Below are 27,026 nucleotides of genomic sequence, written 5' to 3'. Positions count from 1 at the left end.
TAGCCAATGGTTCATGGCTATGTCCTATTGACACATACATTACCTGTAGTCAAGGTAATACATTTGCTAACTACAGAAATACATAATATTTCAGTGGTGTTGTCATTACTTACATCAGAAATGGTTGTGCGTGATGTCAGCACGTCTTTGCCTGCCCTCTGCTGCACTGGTCCTGTCTACTGGGTGATGGGGTGGTACGGGATCACCATCTTCATCTGAGTCAGGCTCCATTAGTTCAACTGGTATGCCCCTTCTCGTTGCAATGTTGTACAACATTGCACATGTCGCCACAATTTTACATATTGTCTCTGGGCTGTATGTAGTGCCACTCCACTCTTATGGATGCACCTGAAGTGGCCCTTCTGCAGACTGAAAGTCTGCTCCACCACACTGCGGGTTGCCTTGTGTGCAGCATTGAACCTCCTCTCTGCAAGCGTTGCAGGGTTCAGGTAGGGCGTCAGTATATAGGTGCGCACTGCGTAGGCACTGTTTCTGGAATGAATAGAGGGTAAAATGAGTACTGTTGAAATCTGCAGTCACTATAACTTCAATGCAACATTGTCAACTATTACTTTACCCAGTAGGTATCCTTCGCCAAACTCCCCAGCTAGCAGTCTTGTGTGAATCCCGCAGTGGCGAAATATGTACGAGTCATGTGTGCTACCTGGGTATCCGGCCACGAGATCGGTAATGATGTTAGAGGCATTGCTAATCACCTGTATGTTCATGGAATGATGGTTCTCACGGTTGCAATACACATACTCAGTGGCAGATGGTGGACAGATTGCTACATGTGTCCTATCGATGACACCTATGACCAAGGGTAGGTCGCTCCCCCTGCCGCTGCAGCTCCTCCAAGTTCCCGAGTTCCTGTGTTCCTGAGACCCACCTAACTGTAAGTACCCCCCTCCTCCCAGCCCCTCGCCCTGCCCCGCGCCACTCACCTTCTCTCCTGCTCCTGCTTCTTTTCCTCCTCTCTGTCTCTTCCTCCTCGCTCCCCCTCTGCAATCTTCTTCTGTGTTCTTCTGTTCTTCTCTTCTGTTCTTCTGTTCTTCCCTTCTGTTCTTCTGTGTTCTTCCGGTCTTCTGTGTTCTTCTTCTCTGTTCTTCTCGGTGCTTCTGTGTTCTTCTTCTCGGTTCTTCTGTGTTCTTCTCTGTTCTTCTCTGTTCTTCTCTGTTCTTCTCCTCTTCCGATCTTCTCTTCTTCTGTTCTTCTGTTCTTCTGTCTTCTGTTCTTCTGTCTTCTGCTCTTCCGGTCTTCTGTTCTTCTGTCTTCTGTTCTTCTGTCTTCTGTTCTCCTGTCTTCGGCTCTTCTACCTCCTCCGTCTTCGTCCCCCGAGCCTGCCCTCCTGCTCCTTCCTCATCCCCCTCCCTCACTCGCCTCCCCCTCTCTCACCCCTAGCTAACCCGTTCGCTATCTACCTCCCTCACTCCTCCTATCTTCCTATCTCTCTAGCTCCCTATCTCACTATCAAACTCCCCCACTCTCCACCTCCTCCTACCTACCTATCTGTCTATCTATCTATTTCCCTATCTATCGACTTCTCTATCTATTTTCTCTATCTATTTCTCTATCTCTCCCCCCCTCCCGCCACCCCCTCTACTACCTATCTCCCTATCCTCTCACTCTACCTCTCTCCCTCACCCATCTCTACAACCCCCCTCCCCTATCTTCACAACCCTACTCCTATCTCTCTCCCTAATCTCCAAACCTCCTAACACTCACCCTCCTCCACCCTAAACCCCCTACCCCAGCTCCTCTCACTCTACCTGTCCCCCCCCCCCCCTCGCGCTTTCCCGCCGCGACCTCCTGCACGCCCCCGCCCCCCAGCTCCCATTCGCCCCCAGCTGACCCCTCCCCCCCCCCTCCTACCTCTTATGGCGGCCGCTGCGCGACAGTGGTAGCGACCCTTGACCCAAGGGTAGGTCGCTCCCCCTGCCGCTGCAGCTCCTCCAAGTTCCCGAGTTCCTGTGTTCCTGAGACCCACCTAACTGTAAGTACCCCCCTCCTCCCAGCCCCTCGCCCTGCCCCGCGCCACTCACCTTCTCTCCTGCTCCTGCTTCTTTTCCTCCTCTCTGTCTCTTCCTCCTCGCTCCCCCTCTGCAATCTTCTTCTGTGTTCTTCTGTTCTTCTCTTCTGTTCTTCTGTTCTTCCCTTCTGTTCTTCTGTGTTCTTCCGGTCTTCTGTGTTCTTCTTCTCTGTTCTTCTCGGTGCTTCTGTGTTCTTCTTCTCGGTTCTTCTGTGTTCTTCTGTGTTCTTCTCTGTTCTTCTCTGTTCTTCTCCTCTTCCGATCTTCTGTTCTTCTGTTCTTCTGTTCTTCTGTCTTCTGTTCTTCTGTCTTCTGCTCTTCCGGTCTTCTGTTCTTCTGTCTTCTGTTCTTCTGTCTTCTGTTCTCCTGTCTTCGGCTCTTCTACCTCCTCCGTCTTCGTCCCCCGAGCCTGCCCTCCTGCTCCTTCCTCATCCCCCTCCCTCACTCGCCTCCCCCTCTCTCACCCCTAGCTAACCCGTTCGCTATCTACCTCCCTCACTCCTCCTATCTTCCTATCTCTCTAGCTCCCTATCTCACTATCTAACTCCCCCACTCTCCACCTCCTCCTACCTACCTATCTGTCTATCTATCTATTTCCCTATCTATCGACTTCTCTATCTATTTTCTCTATCTATTTCTCTATCTCTCCCCCCCTCCCGCCACCCCCTCTACTTCCTATCTCCCTATCCTCTCACTCTACCTCTCTCCCTCACCCATCTCTACAACCCCCCCTCCCCTATCTTCACAACCCTACTCCTATCTCTCTCCCTAATCTCCAAACCTCCTAACACTCACCCTCCTCCACCCTAAACCCCCTCCCCCAGCTCCTCTCACTCTACCTGTCCCCCCCCCTCCCTCGCGCTTTCCCGCCGCGACCTCCTGCACGCCCCCGCCCCCCAGCTCCCATTCGCCCCCAGCTGACCCCTCCCCCCCCTCCTACCTCTTATGGCGGCCGCTGCGCGACTGCGCAGCGGGCGCGCGCAGCGGGCACGCCGCTGGCGCGCCAGAGGCGCGCCAGAGGCAAGCCCGTCTGCGCCCGTCTGCGCCTGGCCCACGCCCAGCGCCACGACCCCTGGTCCCCAGCTCCCCCAAGCCCCGCTGATCCGCTACGACCCCACCACCCTCCACGCCCTCAACCCAGGGCGCTCCAAAACCTGCTTCCTAGCTCACCCCAAACGCACCCATGGACCCTTCGCCTGCAACTCCTGCAAACGCATCTTCCACCACGCAACTACCACGACCACAAGCCCACGCGCCATCAACCACCTCAAGTGCATCCTGATCAACGCTCGTTCCGTCCACAAGCACGCCGTTGAACTTTGGGACCTCCTGGACTCCACAGCCCCGGACGTCGCCTTCATCACGGAGACATGGATGAACGCCTCCTCTGCTCCAGACATCGCTACCGCCATCCCCGAAGGCTACAAGATCTCCAGAAAAGACCGCACCAACCAAGTAGGAGGAGGTGTCGCCATCATCTTCAAAGACTCCATCAGCGTCACCACCTCCACCGAAGACCCCCCCCTCGCCGCTGAACACCTGCATTTTCAGATTCGGACCGACCCAAGGACCACCCTCAGAGGATCCCTCGTCTACCGTCCTCCCGGACCTCGCGCCTCTTTCAGCGACGCCATCGCCGACTTCATCTCCCCGCACGCCCTCGCCTCACCGGACTACATCCTCCTAGGCGACCTCAACTTCCATCTGGAACAAAACAACGACCCCAACACCACCACCCTGCTCGACAACCTCGCCAACCTCGGCCTCAAACAACTGGTGAACACCGCCACCCACATCGCCGGACACACGCTCGACCCTATCTTCTCCGCCAGCAAACACGTCTTCTTCAGCCACACCTCTGCCCTACACTGGACCGACCAGAGCTGCGTCCACTTCACATTCCGACGCGAGACCTCCCACCTCCGCACTCAACCCATCCCTCATCGACAGTGGAACAAGATCCCTGAAGAGCAACTCTTCTCCGCTCTCGCCGCCAACCAACCCACCCTCACCACCGACCCCAACGACGCAGCTCTCAACCTCACAAACTGGATCTCCAACTGCGCTGACAACCTTGCTCCCCTCAAACGCACGCATCGACAGACCAACACCAAAAAACCTCTCTGGTTCTCCGACACCCTCAAAGAATCAAAGAAAACTTGTTGTGCCCTTGAGAAGGCCTGGCGCAAGGACCACACCGCTGACAACATGACCGCCCTCAAGAACGCTACACGAGAACACCACCACCTGATCCGCACTGCCAAAAGGAACTTTTTCACCGACAGACTAGACAAAAACAGCCACAACAGCAGAGAACTCTTCAGCATCGTCAAAGAGTTCTCCAACCCCAGCGCCAGCGCCAACGCCGTCACGCCCTCACAGGATTTGTGCGAATCCCTCGCCACTTTCTTCCATCGCAAGATCAGCGACCTCCACGACAGCTTCGGACACCAGACCCAACCATACACCACTGAACCCGCTTCCCCGGACATCACCCTCAACAACTGGACCCACATCAACACGGAAGAAACCAAATCCATCATGAACTCTATCCACTCCGGCGCCCCTTCAGACCCCTGCCCGCACTTCATCTTTAACAAAGCCGACGACATCATCGCCCCGCACCTCCAGACCGTCATCAACTCTTCTTTTTCTTCTGCTACCTTCCCCGAATGCTGGAAGCACGCTGAAGTCAACGCCCTACTAAAGAAACCTACGGCTGACCCAAGCGACCTGAAAAACTTCCGCCCCATCTCTCTTCTACCTTTCCCAGCCAAGGTAATAGAAAAGACCGTCAACAAACAGCTGACCACCTTCCTGGAAGACAACAACCTGCTCGACCCTTCACAAACCGGATTCCGAACCAACCACAGCACGGAAACCGCCCTCATCTCAGTCACAGACGACATCAGAACCCTGATGGACAACGGTGAAACAGTCGCCCTCATTCTCCTCGATCTCTCGGCTGCCTTTGACACCGTCTATCACCGCACCCTAATCACCCGCCTACGCTCCACCGGGATCCAAGGCCAGGCCCTGGACTGGATCGCCTCCTTCCTCGCTAACGGCTCCCAAAGAGTTTACCTCCCTCCGTTTCGCTCAGAACCCACCAAGATCATCTGCGGCGTACCTCAAGGCTCATCGCTCAGCCCGACACTCTTCAATGTCTACATGAGCCCCCTCGCCGACATCGTATGCAAGCACGACATCATCATCACCTCCTACGCCGACGACACCCAACTTGTACTCTCCCTCACCAAGGACCCCGCCAGCGCCAAGACCAACCTACAAGAGGGTATGAAGGACGTCGCAGATTGGATGAGGCTCAGCCGCCTAAAGCTGAACTCTGAAAAAACGGAAGTCCTCATCCTTGGCAACACCCCGTCCGCCTGGGACGACTCCTGGTGGCCCACGGCCCTCGGCACCGCACCAACCCCCGCAGACCACGCCCGCAACCTCGGCTTCATCTTGGACCCTCTTCTCACCATGACCAAGCAAGTCAACGCCGTGTCCTCCGCCTGCTTCCTCACTCTCCGCATGCTCCGTAAGATCTTCCGCTGGATCCCCGCCGACACCAGAAAAACCGTGACCCACGCCCTCGTCACGAGCCGCCTGGACTACGGCAACACCCTCTACGCCGGGACCACAGCCAAACTCCAAAACCGCCTGCAACGCATCCAAAACGCCTCGGCCCGCCTCATCCTCGACGTACCCCGCAACAGCCACATCTCCGCACACCTGAGACACCTGCATTGGCTCCCAGTCAGCAAAAGGATCACCTTCCGTCTTCTCACCCACGCACACAAAGCCCTCCACAACAAGGGACCGGAATACCTCAACAGACGCCTCAGCTTCTACGTCCCCACCCGCCCCCTCCGCTCCGCTGGCCTCGCACTTGCTGCCGTCCCTCGCACCCGCCGCTCCACGGCGGGTGGGAGATCTTTCTCCTTCCTGGCGGCCAAGACCTGGAACTCCCTCCCCACCAGCCTCAGGACCACCCAGGACCACTCCGCTTTCCGGAGACTCCTAAAGACTTGGCTGTTCGAGCAGCGATAACCCCCCCTTTCCCCCCTAGCGCCTTGAGACCCGCACGGGTGAGTAGCGCGCTTTATAAATGTTAATGATTTGATTTGATTTGATTTGGGAAGTGTGCAATTTGATAGAAATTGATTTTTGTTTGTTGTAATTCCTGTGGGGTGTTGGGGAATTTTATGTGCTCATGTATTTTGTCAGCATGGCATTCAGAAATGCACTGAAGAAGCGTGAGAGGGCACTCTGTGAGACCTCTCCAGCTGCTGCTATGACCCCTTGATAGCTCCCTGAGGCTAATAGGTGCAGGGAGCATAATACCTGCACATGGGTGGGTATGCTATTGGTCCTGTGTGTGGTGTGCTGCAGTAGGGGTTGTAGATCAGCTATCAGGTCAAGTATCATGGCTGAGCTTAACCTGTACTTCTCATGGATTTCCTCCTCTGTCTGGTCAAATAGGGTTATGCGGACTCTGAAAATGCGCTCCTGTCTCCTCCTACCTCTCCTCAAACCTGCCAAGATCCTCATTCTCCTCGCCATCACGTAGAGTGCAGCCATTGTGGAAAAGCGGCTGAGTCATTCTGGGCCTCTTTATATAGGTTACACCTGGTTACCACGTGATTTCAAGTTGTAGTAAATTGCATGTGCAAAAGGTCATTCTGCGAATATTCGCAATTTGCGATTTTTTGATGCATCACATTGCGACATTGTTTTACGTGTCGCAATCAGTGTATCGCAAATTGTGCCAGGATTTTGCAGATCGCTATCTGCGAGTCGCAAAACTTTGTTGCAGTTAGCGTCTCGCAAATAGCAATTTGGTAAATCATATTGCCATTTGCGATACGCTGTTTGCGACACGCAAAACCATGTAATCTTTGCAAAAATTCGCAAATTTAGCGATTCTATATTTTAACACTGCGAATGCCTTTCATACATTGCAAGGGGCCTTTTTGCAATCGCAAATGGACGATTTTTTCGATTCACACCGTTTGCGAATGCAAAAAAGTTTGATACATCTGGCCCTGGATATCCACAGGTGGCTCTTTGTGTTTTCTGCCATCATTTTCACTGAAATATTTAAAATCGTATACCTTCTGTTCTACTGATTTGATTTTTGTCATCTGGTTCTGTTTTATTTATTAAAAATTACTCACATTTTCTAAACTGATGTGAGATCCTTTTGTGATGTGTTTTTACTACTTTACTTTTAGAAGTATTGTACAATACTGTACACATTACCTTTGAGTTGAGTCCGACTGCTCTGTGCCAAGCTACCCGAGGGTTGAGCACAGGTTAATTTACGGTTTGCTTGTGACTTCAACCTGAGACAAATTGTGGTTGTTGCTTGAGAAAGGTTTCACCCCCTTAACTAGTAACCCAATTTCTTACAGATGGTCTTATCATGAAGAGTGTTCATCCCTCAATTGAAAGGAGCTACCAATCTGACGAGGAGTTTTGTCTGATGTGCTTCAATCACAAACCCATTCATATGTGATGTTCGTTTGTCGGCAAGCTTGAGGAGCTCAGTTCTCAGTTGCTTTGAGTTTAAGGCTCTGAAGTCTGTGATTTACCTTCTTGATTCAGCAGTGTGAAGGTTTGTTGACATGAGATTACATCATAAATAGGTAATTTGAATATTGGGTCATAAACAAAATAACCTAAAACCTGAAAGGTATTAAAAGTCATTCTGAAAGCCAGCAGAATGTTCTTCTCATTGGAATAAATGCGGAGAACGTGTCATAAAGTGGCAACATTGAAAGCAAATACATGTTATACTATATTGTGTCACTTTTCGGCAACAAGAACAACCACAAGCAAGGATTTGTATGAACCCTCTCCCTTTCGTGGCACTGGTTTTTCATAACCCTATGTAACCAAACAAGCAGACGTCCAGCTTTTTCTTGAAAATAGCCGGTGAGGCCTGGAGCATAATGTCCAGAGTTAAGGAGTTCAAAACTATGGTTGCCTGCACAGAGTATGCTCCAGGAAGCGACGGAGGTTGGTCACGCTGAAACTCTGACCTGGGTCACAGAGTTTTTACTGCAGCCTATATAGTTTATTGTGTTCCAATATATATTTTCACCACATGTGAACCTTTATCCTGCTCTTTACAAGACAGAATAGGAACAAAATGTGTCTGTAAAAATAACAGTGTCCTAAATGAGGTTCTTCTCACACTTTTGGCTCCTGAATTATGAATCACCAGAAAATGGTAAATGGGAGGTTTAACCTTTTTGGTTAGCAGTGCATTGCTATAGTTCATTTTGACTATTTCTCTCACGTTGGTCTTGTTATCACTATAATATCCATTTGTAGTTGAAAATAACCAATTTCCACAAGTGGTGGCAGGATTTGTGACCTCCTATATACATTAATGTCACAAAATAATGGGTTAAACCCTACAATACTTGATTAGGGTGAATTTAGATGTGTTACTAGCAAATAATGATGCTGGAAAATTTATTCTGTTGATATCTTAGGTTACAGACATTTATGCACACTAAGGGCCTTATTTATACCTTTTGGTGCAAAACTGCACTAACGCAGTTTTGCACCAAAAAGTTTTGCACCGGTTTGCACCATTTTTTAGCACCAGCTGGGCACCATATTTATGGAATGGTGCAAGCCGGTTGAAAGGGTAGGCTAGCATAAAAAAAAAGGACGTTAGGCAGGTTAGAGTCAAAATAAATGACTCTAACCTGATTAGTGTCATTTTTTTATGCTAAGGGGCATATTTATACTCTATTTGCACTGAATTAGCATCACTTTTATTTTACTCTAATTCGGTGCAAATCTAACTCCATATTTATACTTTGGTGCAAGACCCGTTTAGCACCAAATTTATGGAGTTAAAGTCATTTTTTGGAAGTGGAAACCTACCTTGCCCTAATGAGATGCAAGGTAGGGGTTCCGTGCAAAAAATTACTCTATGGTCTTAACTCCATATTTATACTCCCATGCAAAAATGGTGCAAGGGAGGGAGGAGGGGTCAAAAAATGGGGCAAAGCAAGCTTTGCCCCATTTTTTAAAGCCTGGGTCAGGGCAGGCGTTAAGGGACCTGTGGGCCTATTTCCATGGTGGAACACCATGGAATAAGCCCACAGGTGCCCTCCCCATTCCCCAGGGGCACCCCCACACACACCAGAGGGACTGGGGACGATGGGGGACCCCATCCCAGGTAAGTACAGGTAAGATTGCATTTTATTTTTGAAAGTGCCATATGGGGCCCTGAAATGGGCTCATACATGGCACAGGGTGCAATGGCCATGCCCAGTGGACCCTTGTCCTCTGTGCTGGCCATTGGGGTAGTGGGCATGACTCCTGCCTTTTCTAAAGCAGGAGTCATTTGGCATGGTAGGTTTAGCACCATAAAATTATGCTAATCTGGTTAGAGTCATTTTTTTTTTACTCTAACCTGCCTAAAGTCATTTTTCGATGCTAAACCATCTTCTTCTATACTGCCAGGCCCACCCGACTAAAGTCATTTGTTTTTACTCTAGCCTACCCTTTGCACAGGCTTGCACCATTCCATAAATATGGTGCCCGGCTGGTGCACAGAAATGATGCAAGCCAGTGCTAAACTTTTTGTTGAAAAACTGAGTCAGTGCAGTTTTGCAGCAAAAAGTATAAAAAAGGGCCAATATTTGTAAGTTTGCGCCACTTTTGCATCAAAAAATGATGTTAATATGGCGCAAAAAAAGTATAAATCAGGGCCTTGGTGCTAGACGGGTCTAGCACCAAAGTATAAATATGGTGTTCGTTTTGCACTGAATTAGAGTTAAAAAAATGACACTAATTCAGTGCAAACAGAGTATAAATATGCCGCAGAGTACAAATATGTCCCTAAATATGGCGTCAAGGCCATAGAGTTATTTTTTGCACGGGAATGCCTACCTTGCATCTCATTAAGGCAAGGTCGGTCTCCACTTCCAGAAAATGACTTTAACTCCATAAATTTGTCGCTAGACGGTTCTAGCACCAAAGTATAAATATGGAGTTAGTTTTGCACCAAATTAGAGTAAAAAAATAATTACGCTAATTCGGTGCAAAGAGAGTATAAATATGCCCCTAAGTATTTGCTTAGCGCTTCCTTTAAATTGGATTGCATGCAAATTATATTTTCTCTTCACCAAATCATTCAGCCAATGCAGATCCTATAATGTTGAATACTACTTGCAAATTGTCAGCATCAGCATGACCATTGTAACCACCCGATGCAACATCACAGGAAGGAGTTGGACATAGACATTGAAAAAAAGCAAGTAGTGAAGTGCTATCGTAGATATCTTAATTAGAAAAGGTTAATGAATGTGTTTAAATAATGTCCTATGTAGAAAAATGAATAACGTAGAAAATAATGTGCACTTTTGAAATTGTGACCACGGAGATTGGTCACCAGTATTCACGAGATGTACTAATTAAAGATTAATCTATATGAAATATTGAAAATATGTTAGATTAATGTAATAATATGTCAGAATAAGGGTTATGAATTATGCTCTTGCTTATTAATTGTAGGCCTTAACTTAGCTAGTGTCTTTGCCTTGTTACGCCAGGACTCATCCAGAGGCTGTATTTCTTAGCATTCAATGAAAAATGCTGACAGAGTGAACTAACTGTGAAATGCTCATTGTTTTAATAAAATGCCTAGCCGGATGATAAGAACATCGTAAAGCTGACCAAGCAACGACATGTGAACTGTGAAATATTGGAATTCATAGATTTGGTAAAGAGAACTTATTGGATAGAGTAATAACGTACAATTAATTGACCAATTAGAAATTGAGAGATGGTTTGGGGACCTTTGATATAACAACGTGACAGAGGGAAAAGACTTCAGATGATGTTAGGAGATTTTACTGTGAAATTGAGAAAAAGAGATTTGATATTCTGTCATTGAGCTCATACTTTCTGACTGAGAGCCTGATGCGCTGCTGATCGACCAATGACCTGAGGATGAAGTCTGATTCTGCTTGCTGACCCATACTGTGGATAAGTAGATATGACAATGACTGAATTGCATTCTTATGCCATTTCTTTCTCGATACTAACTGCGCTGACTTAGTTTTTCCCTTAGGTACATGTTTTCTCAATTTTGTGTTCTAAATTGTTTTGCATGAAGCCCCACATGCTGATGCCAATGGAGTTAGTTAAGGTTACTTACATGACAACTGACAAATTACAGGGACAAGTGGTTGCCGAACTATCTTGCTGAAACTTTATGGATGTCATTGTTTTCTTGAATTGAGCTTTATTAATGTCTTGTGTCGATACCTTAGAATGTCTTTTGATTCAAGCTTTGGTTTCGTCTTGTCTTCTGCAACTTGCTGATTAACAAGTATTATTAGAATTGCTTTGAGTAGATGATTAAAAATTCATGACTTAGAATGGTTAACGAATAGGGAATAAAATTATTGAACTTATACCTAAAGGCATGGTTATTCACGACTGAAAAGTCATGGTGCGTAAAAGTTGTTGACTCCTTTCATTATTGAATTGACTAATGTTTATTGACTATTGTGTGTTGATTTATGATTCTCTGTCAAATCTATGATAAGAACGCTTTATACGAATCAAAAGGTTCATCAACCTATACGTGTCCCCTTGTAAGTTTACTTACCAAGGACCGGCGCGTCTGCAGAAAGCAAAGCCTTATCACTACCCCACTGAAAAGGATGAAGCCACCTTATTACAAATTTTATAGATAAGTTTGGTACAAAGAAGAGAAAACACTGTCTTATCACCTATGGCATCCCAACCATGTCACAGAATTGAACTCGGAGCAAAATGGTTGAATATGTTAAAACCCACACACTCCTCATTCAACGAAACTATCGCAAATCTCCATCTGGATAAAATCATGAGTAAATTACTTTAGTAGGTTATTATAGACAATTGACCTGATTGAAAACGTGCTTCTGTGTCATGCTTCTACAGAAAATACAATGGTTGAGTTACTGAAACCTTTTCTAATCTCCTCAGTAGGAAAGATATATTTGAGATGGGGTGATAATTGGTATTAATAAATAGATCTACTTTTGAGAGTTATATGGTTTACAGGAGGGCTGGCAAACTGCTAGTGGGACAGAGGTCCGGCTGCCCTGCCCATAGTTCAACTGCAAAATTTGGTTTATGATGCAGCTGTGGCACAGCATATTTACTCAAATGCTCTGCAGACCTTTTTGATGAAACTGCATGTCATAGTGGCAAAACATCGCTTTTTTATGGTTTTTGAAAGCCGAAACCCTAAAGAGTGTTCAAAAAATGTTCCTGAGCTGCTGGGAGTTGTTCCTCATGCATTGGTCAGATTGTTCTATTTTTTTCTTGCTCTAAGCGAAATTGTGTTTCTCAGGAAGGAAAAACAGAACTGACTGGAATCCCCGCTCTAAATAGAGCAGACCTTCTATTGCCATGCTGATGACAGTACTGTGATGGCCTTCCCACCGCAAAACTGTTTTCAGTGAAAGAGCCAGCTGTGTTGAAACAAGGAGGTGGGTGAACAGATCTTCTGTCGATTATTGACAGATGCCAGTGATGTGTCCTCAGTGTTACATGTTACGTACTTTATCATTTTATGGGGCCAGATTTGCCAAGTGATTGTGTTGCCCTTGCGGCACACTACACGTTGCAAGGGCAACGCAATACCTAAGTGAAATTTACCAAGCAACACAAGGCCACCTTCCATGGCTCTGCATTGCTTGGTAAATCTGGATTAATGTAAGTAGTGCAAGTTGCTGCCTTGTGTCACTCTTGTGTTACTCTGCCCTGAGAAGGTGTTCCAGGGGTGGAGCGTAGGGGTTCCAACTCATCTATCCATGGATTTCAGTATACTCCCAGATTTACCAACACTGGTAAAAATGGGAAGGCATTAAGGCCCGTATTTATACTTTTTTTAGCGCCGCATTTGCGCCGCTTTTTGACGCAAAACGGCGCAAACCTACAAAATACAAAGGTATTTTGCAAGTTTGCACCGTTTTTGCGTCAAAAAACGACGCAAATGCGGCGCAAAAAAAGTATAAATACGGGCCTAAATGCTTTGCCTTCCAAGGGTAGGTGCAACGGGGTGAAATATCTTTATTTCTTCTCATTGTTTCCCCTTTCTAAGTGTACAGCTTTCTGCAGCACACTTAGAAAGATGACCAGCCTCAGGTGATTGTTTAGGTGCAGGAAGGTCTCCCTTCCTGCACATAAGTAATCATGCCTGCAACGGTGTCATGGTGCCTGCATTGGTGCTAGGCAGCAGATTGTGCGCCAGCTCAGTCAGAGAGCAGGAATGCACCACATGTTGATAAATATGGCTTATTTCTGCCCTCTCCCTTTTACACAGAGCCTTGCATTGCATTGCATTGTGTAAAAGCTGAATAAATCTGGCCCATTAAGGGGCATATTTATACTCTGTTTGCACCGAATTAGTGTCATTTTTTTTTAACTCTAATTCGGTGCAAAACTAACTCCCTATTTATACTTTGGTGCTAGACCCCTCTAGCACCAAATTTATGGAGATAACGGCCCATATTTATACTTTTTGACGCTAAACTGCGCTAACGCAGTTTAGCGTCAAAAAATTTAGCGCCGTCTAACGCCATTCTGAAGCGCCATGCGGGCGCCGTATTTATGGAATGGCGTTAGCCGGCGCTAGCAGACCGGCGCTGCCTGGTGTGCGTGGAAAAAAACCACGTAGACCAGGCAGCGCCGGCGTAGGGGGAAAATGGCGTTAGGGCGTCTTAAAATGGGGCAAGTCAGGTTGAGGCAAAAAAAATCGCCTCAACCCGATTTGCGCCATTATTTTCGACGCCCAGACGCCATTTAAATGACTCCTGTCTTAGTAAAGACAGGAGTCATGCCCCCTTGCCCAATGGCCATGCCCAGGGGACTTCTGTCCCCTGGGCATGGTCATTGGGCATAGTGGCATGTAGGGGGGCACAAATAAGGCCCCCCTATGCCACCCAAAAAAAATTAAAAAATATAAAAAATTATACTTACCTGAACTTACCTGAATGTCCCTGGGGTGGGTCCCTCCATCCTTGGGTGTCCTCCTGGGGTGGGCAGGGGTGGCAGGGGGGGTCCCTGGGGGCAGGGGAGGGCACCTGTGGGCTCATTTTGAGCCCACAGGCCCCTTAACGCCTACGCTGACCCAGGCGTTAAATAGTGGCGCAAATGCGGGTTTTTTTGACCCGCCACCTCCCGGGCGTGATTTTTGCCCGGGAGTATAAATACGACGCATTTGCGTCGCCGTCATTTTTTTAGACGGGAACGCCTTCCTTGCATCTCATTAACGCAAGGAAGGCGTTCACGCAAAAAAATGACGCTATTTGCCCATACTTTGGCGCTAGACGCGTCTAACGCCAAAGTATAAATATGGCGTTAGTTTTGCGCCGAATTTGCGTCGAAAAAAACGACGCTAATTCGGCGCAAACGGAGTATAAATACGGGCCAAAGTCATTTTTTGAAAGTGGAGACCTACTTTGCCTTAATGAGATGCAAGGTAGGCGTTCCCGTGCAAAAAGTGACTCTATGGCCTTAACGCCATATTTAGGGCATATTTATACTCTGCGGCATATTTATACTCTGTTTGCACCGAATTAGTGTCATTTTTTTTTACTCTAATTCGGTGCAAAACTAACTCCATATTTATACTTTGGTGCTAGACCCATCTAGCACCAAGGCCCTGATTTAAACTTTTTTTGCACCGCATTAACGTCATTTTATGACACAAAAGTGGCGCAAACTTACAAAATATTGGCCCTTATTTATACTTTTTGCTGCAAAACTGCACTAACTCAGTTTTGCACCAAAAAGTTTAGCACCGGCTTGCACCATTTCTGTGCACCAGCCGGGCACCATATTTATGGAATGGTGCAAGCCGGTGCAAATGGTAGGCTAGAGTTAAAAAAAATGACTTTAGTCGGGTGGGGCTGGCAGTATAGAAGAAGAGGGTTTAGCACCAAAAAATGGCTTTAAGCAGGTTAGAGTAAAAAAAAATGACTCTAACCAGATTAGCGTCATTTTATGGTGCTAAACCTACCATGCCACATGACTCCTGCCTTAGAAAAGGCAGGAGTCATGCCCACCACCCCACTGGCCAGCACAGAGGACAGGGGTCCCCTGGGCATGGCCATTGCACCCGGTGCCATGTATGGGGGCTCATTTCAGGGCCCCCTATGGCACTTTCAAAAATAAAATGCACTTACCTGTACTTACCTGGGATGGGTTCCCCCATCCTCGCAGTCCCTCTAGTGTGGGTTGGGGTGCCCCTGGGCCTAGGGAGAGCACCTCTGGGCTTATTCTATGGTGTTCCACCATGGAAATAGGGCCACAGGTCCCTTAACACCTGCCCTGACCCAGGTCTTAACAAATGGGGCAAAGCAAGCTTTGCCCCATATTTTGACCCCTCCTCCCTCCCTTGCACCATTTTTACATGGGAGTATAAATATGGGCCCATATTTATACTTTTTGACGCTAAACTGCGCTAACGCAGTTTAGCGTCAAAAAATTTAGCGCCGTCTAACGCCATTCTGAAGCGCCATGCGGGCGCCGTATTTATGGAATGGCGTTAGCCGGCGCTAGCAGACCGGCGCTGCCTGGTGTGCGTGGAAAAAAAACCACGTAGACCAGGCAGCGCCGGCGTAGGGGGAAAATGGCGTTAGGGCGTCTTAAAATGGGGCAAGTCAGGTTGAGGCAAAAAAATCGCCTCAACCCGATTTGCGCCATTATTTTTGACGCCCAGACGCCATTTAAATGACTCCTGTCTTAGTAAAGACAGGAGTCATGCCCCCTTGCCCAATGGCCATGCCCAGGGGACTTCTGTCCCCTGGGCATGGTCATTGGGCATAGTGGCATGTAGGGGGGCACAAATAAGGCCCCCCTATGCCACCCAAAAAAAATAAAAAAATATAAAAAATTATACTTACCTGAACTTACCTGAATGTCCCTGGGGTGGGTCCCTCCATCCTTGGGTGTCCTCCTGGGGTGGGCAGGGGTGGCAGGGGGGGTCCCTGGGGGCAGGGGAGGGCACCTGTGGGCTCATTTTGACCCTGACCCAGGCGTTAAATAGTGGCGCAAATGCGGGGTTTTTTGACCCGCCACCTCCCGGGCGTGATTTTTGCCCGGGAGTATAAATACGACGCATTTGCGTCGCCGTCATTTTTTTAGACGGGAACGCCTTCCTTGCATCTCATTAACGCAAGGAAGGCGTTCACGCAAAAAAATGACGCTATTTGCCCATACTTTGGCGCTAGACACGTCTAACGCCAAAGTATAAATATGGCGTTAGTTTTGCGCCGAATTTGCGTCGAAAAAAACGACGCTAATTCGGCGCAAACGGAGTATAAATACGGGCCATGGTGTTTAGGCCATAGAGTCATTTTTTTGCACGGGAACGCCTACCTTGCATCTCATTAAGGCAAGGTAGGTTTCCACTTCCAAAAAATGACTTTAACTCCATAAATTTGGTGCTAGACGGGTCTAGCACCAAAGTATAAATATGGAGTTAGTTTTGCACTGAATTAGAGTAAAAAAAAAAATGACGCTAATTCAGTGCAAACAGAGTATAAATATGCCCCTTAGCGTCAAAAAATTATGCTAATCTGGTCAGAATCATTTATTTTGACTCAAAACAGCCTAACGTCATTTTTTTTTAAGCTAGCCTACCCTTTGGACCGGCTTGCACCATTCTATAAATATGGTGCCCAGCTGGTGCTAAAAAATGGTGCAAGCCGGTGCAAAACTTTTTGGGGCAAAACTGCCTTAGTGCAGTTTTGCACCAAAAAGTATAAATAAGGCCCTAAGTGTTGTATTGTATTTGGAGTGTCGACTCTTAACATTTTAGATTCTGTTGTTTTTTTAAAGTTTTCTCTATCGCTGAAGATCCTTTTCAGCAGGCTGCAGCTTAATGTTGTGTGGCTGAAAAAAGGACATTTTCTCACTACCTCTAACTCTGTCACTCAGTATTGGTAATGAGCTAGGTCACCCAAACAGAACTCATGCGTCTCAGCATCTCAGAGCAGAGGAGAGGAAACTGCCAGCACTTCTGCATTTGCTGACATCACCTTGATCTGTTCATAGCAGTTGAATTACAGGGTGCTCCTACTAAGACCTGGTAAGGGGAGAGGAAATATCCTAGTATTCCAAGCTTGGAGAACAGGCTGACACTAAAGTGAACATCCAACATATCCGAAGGAGTGCAGGGGGCATCTTGATGGTCTGTAGACAAGGACGATGCAGCATGGTTTTAGATCTTTCGGATGGAATCATCTTGCATGACATCCAGAATATGAAGCAAAAAAGTAGACATCCTCAAAGAAGGAAAATTGAAAGTGGCAAGTGCACAGTTTAGCATTGCAATGCAGAGTTATGGGCAGTAGTGGCCGGTAGGGAGGTGGTAATTGGGAGGTGCACACACACATGCACACTCACTCCCATGCATTCACATGCAGACATGCACACACACACACACACATTCACAGCAGTCACTCACAGATATACATAAATTCATACACATACACTAAACAGTCATTAGAAACAATACTTACCTGCTGCAGCTCTCTGGAAGAGAAGCCTTGGTGGTGCCAGGAGGATTGGGACTACTGCCTCTCCTCATTGGTAGACCTTAGGTCAGCCAATGAGGGGAGGCAGCAGTCCCTACCTTGTCACACAGTAGGATGGGGTCAGAGAGACTGCCGACCCCACCCACTCTGTAACAAGGTGTCAGTGAAAGACACTCGACCCTGGGCACTTCAGGGCTTAAACCTGAAGCACCCAGGTACGAGGCTATCACTGATGCTCTCCCTCATCAGGAGGGGGAGAGCCCCAGGGACCTTTGTTGAGCTGAGAATGTCACTCCCACAGGGCTGTGACATCCTTAGCCCAGCAAAGTTCAGCTCAGGCAACCAAGAGCCTGCACATATAGCGCATGTCTAGCTCCTGGCTTCCTGACCTGAAAAGAAAGAGAGTCTGTCAGGTTGACCTTTGCTCAGCCTGACAGACACTCTTTACGTCCAAAAGTTGTGGAATCATGGCCCCTCCACCCTTGAAGGCGGGCCGCTGCTGGTTGTGGGTAATTATGCTTCACATATTGTGTAGGCTGAAGAGCAACTATTTCCAGCAACAACATAAAGTGACAATGTAAGTGAATAGACACATATATTCCACAGTTTCCTGACTTGGCATTTTAGCACTGATATCTTGCAAAGCCCATTTGACAAAAGTGAGTTAATTTCAGAATTATCTTCATTTCATGCAAATTTATGCTAACAGGAGTCAGGTGTTTAGAGAGTTGTGGTATTTTTTTTTTCATTTCTGTGATGAAGCCTTGGGGAAAAGTATAGAGAATGAACAGTATGTTGTCTTAAATTAATTATGTAGGCTGTCAAGGAAGTCAACCAAAAACAGAATGTATATGTGTTTAAGGGAAAACAAGTGAAAGCATAATGTTTTATAAATGTGACTCAGAATGTTATATTGTTGCACATTAATTATGTCTGGCAATCAATAAAGAGTGTAAATAATGAGGTTAAAGTGGGCCCTTTGCCATGGTATGCAAAACAGAATTTAGGAAAGCCATTATGAACACAGTATTAGAAGATTATCATTTATGGAAGAGTATGCAAATCAGGGTTTCAGTAGTAACAATGAATGCAACTGATGTACCTGAGTGTGTGGACCCCGTCAAAAACTTAAAGTTTAAGGTGCGATTGTCGTATTGCTTGCATATTCGGGACTAAAAGTAAACATTTCTAGGAAAAGCATATATTGTTGTGTTTTATATAGCACATAACTACCCTGTGAGCATCCTGGTGCTGTGAAAACACAGTACTCTAGTGTACAGTACAATACTATTCTTCTGTAGTCAGTAGCATGGTTGTGAGAGAGTAATAATCCTCTGGGACCAAAGCCCACGCTATGTATATTTTGAAGAACTGATAACAACACATGGTGCAGAGAGATCCACTGTCAAGTCATACCTAATATATGGCGTTCATGGCCCATATTGTACGCTGGCTTACAATGCTGAACCATAAGCACTCTGAGATCGCATTTTCACCCTGTAAGCATGGCTCCACTAAGTTCAACAGACGATTGTTTCAGAAAAAGAGTATGCATCCATTACTCTATAATTGCTACCTTACACTTTCAGATATCATGACCACAAAATTGGAAGCCTGATTGTTAGATCTGGCATCCTTGGCATGGTTTCCTCTGATTTTTTGCCTCCTGACCTCCTGTCTTGCTGACTTCATTTTTGCAGGCTTTAGGACTCTGGACACTTTACCGCTGGTCTCTGGGCACTTTACCCCTGCTGACCAGCACTAAAGTGCACGTACTCTTTCCCTAAAACATGATAACATCAGGCTATTCACACTTGACATGTTTAATTTACTTATAAGTCCCTGGTACTGTGCACTACCTGTGCCCAGGATCTGTAAATTAAATGCTAATAGTGGGCTTGCTGCACTGACTGTGCCACCCACAGCTGTACAGCTGTAGCCTTTCAAACATGGCTCAAGCCTGCTATTGCAGAGCCTGCATGTGCAATTTGTAACTGCCATGTTGACTTGGCAAGATAACCCTCTTTCCAGACCCAAACCTTCCAGATATATAAATAAATAAATATATATATATATATATATATATATATATATATATATATATATATATATATGTCACCCCTCAGTAGGTCATGGACAATCCCAAGGGCAGGGTGCAGTGTTTTTGAAAAGCTGGACAAGTACTTTTTAGTTTTACATGTGCAAGTAGTGAAAAACTCTTGCATTTGTTTTTCACTACTGCAAGGCCTATCTGTTCCATAGGTTAACATTGGAATTATCCTATTACATGTTATGAGTGTAATTTCCAATTGGGAGAAGATAGATATTTCAAGATTGGGGTCTCTGGGCCTACAATTTAAAATCACAACTGCCTGTCTCTGAATACATGTTGGGGGTGGGGGACACCTAGGCTCTTGTGCATTTCCTCCAGATAGACACACCCAAAGCAAGCGTAGATGTGCCTGATGGGCCATCTACATCCTGTTGTACCATTAACATCCTGATGGGTCATCCTGGGCAAGATGGGCGAGTGGAGCTGAGACTTGCACCTTAATGGGCTGTGCCTGTCCCCACACAAAGAGCCTCATGCCTCCCTGTACTGAGTCTGGAGCCAAGGCAGGATTGACAGGGACCTTGTGCACTTCAAAGGTCTCTCTTTGAAGTCACATTGTTCCTCGCATTCTCCCTCAACGCTGATGCAACCTCGAACCAAGGTACTGATTTCAGCGGGACAAAAGTGGTCCATGTATTTTACCCGTGCAGTAGGCCTGACTTTTCAGATTTCACCAATTCTAGGGCAATCAGTTAGGCCTGGTTGGCGCTTTATGCGTTTAAGCACTATATTTGCAGATATTCTTTACAAATGTGTATCTCAACTTCTACTTATTGGATTTTTGTCATTGTTTTGTTTTGTTCATTAAATTAGGGTCTATTTTTATAACCAGATGAGGTATCCTTTTGTGTGGTGCTTTTAATGTTTAACTGTTTTAAGTGTTGCGCATTGCCTCCTAAGATAAGCCTGCCTGCTCAGTGCCAAGTTACCAGAGGATGAGCAAAGGATGATTTATGGTTTGTAACTGACTTACCCTGACTAGAATTGTGGTCCCTACTTGGACAGGGCCTATACCTCTGCCAACTAGAGATCCAGGGCCGTATTTATACTCTGGTTGCGCCGAATTTGCGTCGTTTTTTTCGACGCAAATTCGACGCTAAACTAACGCAAACTAACGCCATATTTATACTATGGCGTTAGACGCTTCGGGCGCCAAAGTGCCCGGAGTGGGCGTCATTTTTTAGCGTGAACCCCTTCCTTGCGTTAATGATATGCAAGGGAGGCGTTCCCGTCTTAAAAAATGACTCCCAGGCCTTTACGTGGTATTTATACTCCCGGGCAAAAATGACGCCCGGGAGTGGGCGTGGCCAAAAACGGCGCATTTGCGCCGCTTTTTAACGCCTGGGTCAGGCATGGCGTTAAGGGACAAGTGGGCTCAAAATGAGCCCAGAGTGCCCTCCCCTGCCCCCAGGGACCCCCCCTGCCACCCTTGCCCACCCCAGGAGGACACCCAAGGACGGAGGGACCCACCCCAGAGACATTCAGGTAAGTTCAGGTAAGTATTTTTTTTTTTTTTTTTAATAATTTTTTTTGGCATAGGGGGGCCTGATTTGTGCCCCCCTACATGCCACTATGCCCAATGACCATGCCCAGGGGACAGAAGTCCCCTGGGCATGGCCATTGGGCAAGGGGGCATGACTCCTATCTTTACAATGATAGGAGTCATGTTGATGGGGGATGGGCGTCGTTAAAAAATGGGGCAAGTCGGGTTAAGACGATTTTTTCGACGCAACCTGACTTGCCCCATTTTAAGACGCCCATACGCCATTTTCCCCCTATGCCGGCGCTGTCTGGTGTACGTGGTTTTTTTCCACGCACACCAGGCAGCGCCGGTCTGGTAGCGCCGGCTAACGCCATTCAATAAATACGGCGCCCGCATGGCGCTTCAGAATGGCGTTAGACGGCGCAAAATTTTTTGACGCTGAACTGCGTTAGCGCAGTTTTGCGTCAAAAAGTATAAATATGGCCCCCAATTTCTAACACTGGTACTGTAGCAAAGAATAATGTCTGGAAGGCCCCATTTATTAGCTGTATACTTTCTGAAGTTGACATACTATGCAGCCACATCAAATCAACTCCTCAGGTGGGTGGGTGCATTTAACCCAGGCCCATTATTTATGAGATATGGGAAACTTAGAGACCCCTCATCACATTCTGCAGGGGAAGGCTAAATCATTATATGATATACAATTGGCCCCCGAGTCTCCCAAATCACAAACAGAAAGAGCTCTGAGCTGTACAGTCTGCTGCGTCATAACTAACCCCGAGATTTTCCGAGGTAGTGTACTCACTGTAGACAGCACGATTTAGGCAAAAAGAAGGGCAGGGAACCTTTCTCTATTAGCTCAGGTGCATTGAAGACATTTATAATGTTGCCTATATCCGATCATATTTTGTGGAAAAAGATTTGTTTAACACTGAAATATGTGATATCTTTTATCAGGCATATTTATGATTTCCCTAGATTTGTATCATGGCAGTCTTCAATCAGCAGCGCTGGTTGCGACTACTCATAGAAATGCAGAAGAAACTGCGCTTGCATCAGTACAACAATCTTCTCCCCATTTAACTCAGAAATTGAGAGGTAAAGCAGCGCCTCCTAATTGTGGTAAAGTTTCTATGGCATTTGCGTATTGCCCTTTATAATTATTAGGGCATGTCCTTCAAATCTGTGGGTTTCACAATGAAGATGGTGAATCAGGGCACGGGTTGGGGTTGGAAAATGAAAACTCCGTTTGCGAAGCAGCCACATTTTTTGCCTTTCACTGTAACACAATTTTTCAGAATTTTGAAAACGTCCTTTCTCTATAGTTTTCACAGGGGCTGTCACACTCAAAGACAGATCGCTGGCTGGTAAGTCACGTTCATCTGTTGTTTTGAGAGGCACTTTCTACCTCAGAAGCATAAGCCCATCACAATGCTTCAAACCTTTGTGAAGTACCCTTTTCATGTTGCATGCCTGCAGCTGTGCATTGACGCAGCGCAAATGCAGCAGCATCTGTGGCATACTTCACAGAATAGGCCCTTTAATGTGCTACTCTCTACAGTATAACGTATATGAGGAAACCGGCCTGGTAATAAAAAGCCCTTTGAAGCCGTTTTGCCCTTATTTGTGAACTGCTAGCCCCGTGGCACATATGCTGACACATATTTAGGGACTTCAGGGCTTGGAATACGATATTTGAAGTTTCAGTGACAGGAAAATAATGTAGTAAAAATAAATCATAAAAAATATGTATATGGCTGGACAAATGCTGTTTTCCGATACCACAGCGAAATGGAATTACAACAAAAAACGTACGCAGTTACTTCCTGAAGTGTATACGTTCAACAGTTCCAGCGAGTATAGGCGCAGGTACATTCTTAACATCTATTCTCTTTTCCTTTGTCTTCTGGATACCGGTGTGGGATCATTGCTCAGCCCACCTTTACTCCAGTGGAAACAAGCAACATTACTTGCTACTGCCAGTGCTTTAAATGGGCAGCTGTTTTCTAGACCTGAGTACTTGCACTTCTTTGATTTGAGAGAGAGAGTACCAGCACTTCTCAGCACTGCTGCAATAAAGTTAATGGAAGAGTACTGGCACTTCTCAGAATCAAACAGATACTGAGGATAGTGAGCTTCAGCACTTCTATTGTTATTCCAGAAATAGCTCAATCTTTATTTTCCCTACATAGGTGCTCATTTACAAGCCCCTAGCACCACTGGACCGTCACTTTCAGTGACACTCCAGTGGTGTTGTGCCCTTTTCCATATTTACAAGGCGGCGCTAAGCCATTTTGCGTGGCTTAACGCCTCTTTATAAATATGGCCCCCTGACAGTTTTCTGTGGCAGAGGGGCGTGCAATGGGTGTTGCACTGGGCGTTTCCACGCAACACCCATTGCCTTTGATACTGCCCCAGATTTAGGAGGAATCGTAAACCTGAGGCAGTGCCAAAAAACGAACTCCACCCCAGTGGTGGCATTTGAGTGGCACAACCAGGATTAATACTTTCATTTCTCCTTGTTTTTGCTTTTTCTATGTGTGCTCCAACGCAACCCAATGCAAAAGGCAAGACTTGCGTAGGTCATGCGAACTGCACTGTCAAAGCATCCAAAGCATTGATCAACTTAACTAATCAAAACATGGTATCCAAGGTTTAGTCTACAATTATAAAGCACACATTGCGCGCAGCTGTGGCTAAAAACATTTTTATTCGAATGTCAGCACACTTCATTTTCGGCTAAGGCTAGTTGGCTTTGCAGAAGGGGATTTAGTTTCTGGCTACCCATGGAATGACCTTTGCAGAATGAACTCATTTTCCATGCTGCTCTCTGTTCATTAGGCTTAAGTTGCTGGAAATGCTTCGAGAAATATTCAGCGCTGGTACTTGAAAAGCTTCTGAAATGCGTGGCACGAGAGAGACGGATGCCCGGGATAACAGTGGTCGGAGGTTACACAATTCGATGATAACTTGCAATTTCAGATTGCTGTCTTTCCTCCTTTACTGGCTGGAGCTGACAACACAATAAAGGGACAGAGGCGAAGGCATAATAATTTAACTCCTTAGTGGAGCCTTTTGCTGAAATTATGTAAAAACTTCATAACAGCACAGTACTGCTAAATTGGGCATACTAGCCCAAAATGAAAACACACCAAAATGTATCTGTCAGTGTCTTTTAGCGAGCAATGCATGCTTTTCTTTTGTGTAGATTTACAAGGCTCATGGCCATTGTGGTATGTGCCACTGTGGGACACTACACTTCAGCAATGAATGACTTGCAAATGTGTTCACCCAGTAGCAGTATATCATGTTTAAACAGCCTTCCTCGTGTGTAAAAGTGAATGAAATCATGCAAGTGTATTGTGAATACAAAATAAGATGCTGCCAGCTCAGTGACACTTACAAATAATAACAGCAGCCTTGGTTTATTTTCAGAAGCTGTCTTGACACTAATGCTAAATTACAGCTCAGAAACATCTAGCACTTTTAGCTTTATGAGAAAAGGCTTTTTACATATTTAACATAATTCGGCGAAAAATACACTGGGATTATGTATAAATATGTGTATGCTGTATCCAAGAGGCTTTGATATTCCCACTAGAATACTTACAATGATTTTATTGCCATTTGGTGTCGTTTCCTAAAGAATGTAAAACACAGTCAGTAAACAAACTAGTCCTTAGATTTAAGCTGACAGCTGCTTCTTTAGAGGCAATATTCCGAAATTTAATCTGCACAAAATTGTGTGAGTAAAAACGCCTTTATGAAATAAAAATACATGGCCTGCATCTTTTTACTGTTAAGCCTCATATTTTGAGAAATATATCTTTTCGTCTGTTTTTGTCCAGAAAACGTTTTATTGCTTAGTTGTGAATGCAATTCTCAAAGCTCTTCTCTACACAATGAATGAGAAATATGAAGATGTTTAGCATCCCATTCGTGTGCGGTGGTATGTTTCATTAGAGTTTAGCTCCCTACATTTGTAAACATGCCGCATGTGTTGTAAGTGTTGTAAGTGCATGCAGTATATTTTATAAATAACTTTTTGCTTGGTGATGTAGGCAAAAGAGTGCAAGGATGAATGTGATAGGTTTGTTTCATAAATGCTGATTACAGAATGCATGAGATGAAATAACTCAAGTATGGTGGTGTGACTGTGAATCAGAAGTTAGTTTTGTGCTGTGGTGGCGAAAAGGTCTGATTTTATTGCATGAGTAGCTCAGTTGATTCTCTATTGGCCAGCAGTAGTATTTGACATTTTAAGGGTGTGCAATTTTGCGACCACATATGTGATTATTAGCACTAACAATTAGTGGCCCAGACTCACAAAGCTACCTTTGAAAGGTTTTAAATGTCTTACACTGTCGTTGATTTTTAGCAAATGTCTGGCCTCTTTATGTATTTGAAATACAATTCAACCATACTCCTCTGACTGTTGCAGCTTCCCGGGAGTTCTCAAATACAAAACTACTACCACTAGGACCCTCATTACGAGTGGCCGGGAAATGGGCTGGTATTTCCCCATCCCTGGAGACATGTGTGCCAAGTGTCCAAGTAAATGTGAGCACAGGGACTATGTGGTCCATAATGATTTGGAACCCTGATCAACTAAGAAATGGGGAATTCTTGTAACAAACGGTGAATTACTGAAGCAATTTGCTATTTCAGATCTAATTCTCTGGTAGTTCCTCATTTTGGCTTAGACTTTTAACTGGTACCTTTAGCTCCTTCCAGCAGACAAAATCTCGGTTTCAAAGTGAACAGAACCGTGGTGTTTCAGCAGACTGCATATTTGCAATGTGGCCAGTAAACACCATTACCAGTCCTGTCAGAGGTAAATGGGGAATATTAATAAGGAATACACAGAAAAATTATTGTGTCTCAATAAAAAAACAAGCATTTGCATTTGAATATTATTTTCCCATATGAATAAAATATTGTTCCCATCAAGAAACTCTTTCCCTTTCCCTCGCCAATTTTGGGGTGCTTCCTCGCCCTTCCAACCCCAAAACAAACCCATTTCCTCCTGCCCATTGCAAAATTAATGTAAGGGTATATTCTGAATGCAAATTGGCTGTGAATATCAATACATTTAGTAAAGTGCTGAGTGTTCACCTGCTTATGTTGGTGGAGCAGACCAGAAATGTCCACAAATACTCCATTTGTTACTGATCAGCTACAGGGGAGATCCACCAAACCTTTTGAATTTCTCTTAACATATTTCATTTGTAAGGGCAAAATGTAATCATTCTTGAATCTGTGGGATTTCACCCTAGATAAATGTTTTTATTTATTTAACTAAATTGTGATTAGTGCCCTCATTATTAATGCCCCAGAGAAGGCTGCTGTATTTATTGCATCTGAAAAATTCTGATCCTTCATTTGTTAAAATGTATGGATACAATGTATAGTACATGCTAGACCTGAAAGTCTTAGGGTGGTCTCCCCCCAATTTTTTGCACAACTCTTCCACGTTCCTTGCCTCTTTTGCACCGGTTTTAGGACTGTGCGCACTTTACCACCTCTAACAAGTGCTAAAGCGCTTGGGCACCCTCCCCTCAACATGTTAACATTGGCTTCTCCCTAGTTGGCATATTTAGGCCCATATAATAATACTTACCTGGACTTACCTTAATGTCCCTGGGGTGGGTCCCTCCATCCTTGGGTGTCCTCCTGGGGTGGGCAAGGGTGGCAGGGGGTGTCCCTGGGGGCAGGGGAGGGCACCTCTGGGCTCATTCTGAGCCCACAGGTCCCTTAACTCCTGCCCTGACCCAGGCGCTAAAATCCGGCACAAATGCAGGTTTTTTAGACGCGTCTAACGGC

The sequence above is a fragment of the Pleurodeles waltl genome, chromosome 2_1 (assembly GCF_031143425.1).
Source record: "Pleurodeles waltl isolate 20211129_DDA chromosome 2_1, aPleWal1.hap1.20221129, whole genome shotgun sequence".
NCBI lineage: Eukaryota > Metazoa > Chordata > Amphibia > Caudata > Salamandridae > Pleurodeles > Pleurodeles waltl.
Note: the sequence above shows the minus strand (reverse complement) of the source record.